Genomic DNA, 2,561 nt, shown 5'->3' on the forward strand with positions numbered 1-2,561 from the left:
ATCACTCAGGTTGTAACTTTTGCCATTTTTTCTGGTATTAAACAGTTTAGGTAGAGGACAAGTTGCCACACAAAAAAGCAAAAAAAAAAAAAGGCATGTTCTTGATAGTGTGACTACAGCAACTAAAGCCTGATGAAGACTTCACACAGCATTTACATTCTATGGGCCAAACTCTGGATATTGGTCTTATTTTGGTGCAAATATAGAGCTCATTTCCTGCCAAAACTAAACTTAAAAGATGCATTTTTCATTAGCAAATACATCCAAATCAAATAAAGACCAAACATCTCATATGCGATGATTAAAAAATAACTACAGCACATTTTACAAGTTAAAAAAAAAAAAAATTCATCCAGAGAAATGACATGTGACTGTTTTTGCCGATTCATTTACTCACAAGTGACCTGAGTAGTGAGTCGTTCACCTCCACAAAAGCATTTGATGATATGGAACCATTAAAAAGACCTGATGTTTTGAGATGTTTCATCAAAATTAACTCATATCCAATCCAGTTCTAAACTTATATGTATGAAAATGTTAAACGGGTCATATTTTGTTAAACCCACTTTTATTAGTCTTTGGTTCATTTATTTGTGTATTTGGACCCTAATAGTTCATAAAGTTTGAATTTGAACCCTCCAGGTGCTGCAAAACTATATTTATATTAATTCCAGCAAAAATCAAGTGGATTTCTACAACCTGTTTAAATTCCTGCTTAATTTGTTACGTTTTATTACTAGTTTTATTCGCTTAGTTTTTTATTCCTGATACAGTATTTTATTTTTTTACAGGAGCCTTCCCATTGTAGCACTTTGAGATTCTGCTGAATGAAAAGTGCTTTATAAATGCAATTTATTATTATTATCATTATAGTTACGTCACAACATTTGCACATATAAGGTCCAGACTTCCGACGAACATTTCTCTGAGTACGCCATAATTGTCAGCAGCAGTGGTTGTAGTAAAAACTGAAAATATGTTCAAACTTCGAGCCAATTACCTAAAATGTTCAGTTGTTGGTTGTATTAGCAAACACAAGTGGCTGAACAGGACAGAGCAGCATAGTCAACAACCTGGAGGGGGCGGGGCCTGAAGCGTCTCATTTGCATTTAAAGGGCCAGCGCTCAAAACAACCTTTCTGGTGTCATTACTCAGAAATAGGGTTGAAGTTGGACCTGTGGAGTTGAATTAATGAAGAATTCAGACCCAAGCAGAGCATTTACAGTTTATGTCGAGCACAGGGAAATGTTTGAAAATGAAGAATTCCATTGAAAAAAGCTAATTATCACTCCTTTAAACTAAGGTTAGCACTTTTTAAGTGAATTTAGTTTTTCAGCATTTGAAAAAATTCATGAAAATGGCAAAATAAATAACTGCACTGAATGTAGTTATATTATGAGTGACACGGTGATACTATGACTGCCTGTGTAAAATTCTCTAACAAACGCGCTGTCTCCCGTTACCATGGTAGTGAAGTTTCACTTGTGCCTGTGTTACTGTTTTTATGCTTTATAGAATTTACAGTTTATGTAGACCACAGGGAAATGCTTTAAAACACATAATTCCATTTAAAAAAGCAAAATATCACTCCTTTAAATGTGAAAAGTATCTGTCACCAGGATCTAAATAAAATAGTGCATTGTTCAGTTAAATAAAACACCACTAATGTTATTACTTGCTTCAGTTATGAGGAACTAGAGAATTATCAAATACAGTCTACCCTCATTATACCGCCAACTTCCGTTCACGGCCAAATTGGCGGTATAGCGAAAATGGCGGTACAACGGGTTGCGTCCATAATGTGCATGTCTTTACTATATGATGTCTATGCTGCCTCCGTTAACCCGTTCTAATTGCGTTTCTAAATAAATCTTGATTCTGTTATGTTGTAAGGGATCATTTAAAGTGGGGAAACATTTTAAGCATTATTATACCGTGTCGGGAAATGACACCCCATCATCTTGAGGCTTTGGCTTAATCCCACGTCCTCTTCCCGACATCCTGACCTACTGAGTGTTCTGCGATAAATGAACGGTGGCCGTTCCGTAGACCTACTCGTAGCTTGTCGTGATCAGCGTCTGGTGCGTTTGTTTCAGTGCATTGTTAAAATTTATGTGTACTCGATGGCAATCACGCTGGCGGTATAACGGTCGGGAAATCAATGGTATAAGTGTTGTTTGTGCGTGGAACTGGGCTGGCGGATGGCGATAGGCGGAAATGGCGGTAGCTAATGGAATAATGCATTGGGGATTTTTGTGCAATGGTTTTGGTCGGCGGTGAGCGAAAATGGCGGTATAACGGCGGGCGGTTTAACGAGAGTAGACTGTATATAACATACACTTTCTACATTAATCTCAATACCTAATATTACCTTTTTTCCTTATTAGTTTGAAGAAAAAAGTATGCTTAATTTGATTTTAATTTTAAAGAATGTCATATTTTGTAATTGTTAAATGAAAGGTAACACTGAACACAAACTTTTAAACTGACTCGACACCCCCACCCGCTGTCGTGGAGGAGAATTACTCACAACATTTATGCACAAATCTTAAATTTTGTTG

The sequence above is a fragment of the Sphaeramia orbicularis genome, chromosome 18, assembly GCF_902148855.1.
Source record: "Sphaeramia orbicularis chromosome 18, fSphaOr1.1, whole genome shotgun sequence".
NCBI classification, from domain to species: Eukaryota; Metazoa; Chordata; class Actinopteri; order Kurtiformes; family Apogonidae; genus Sphaeramia; species Sphaeramia orbicularis.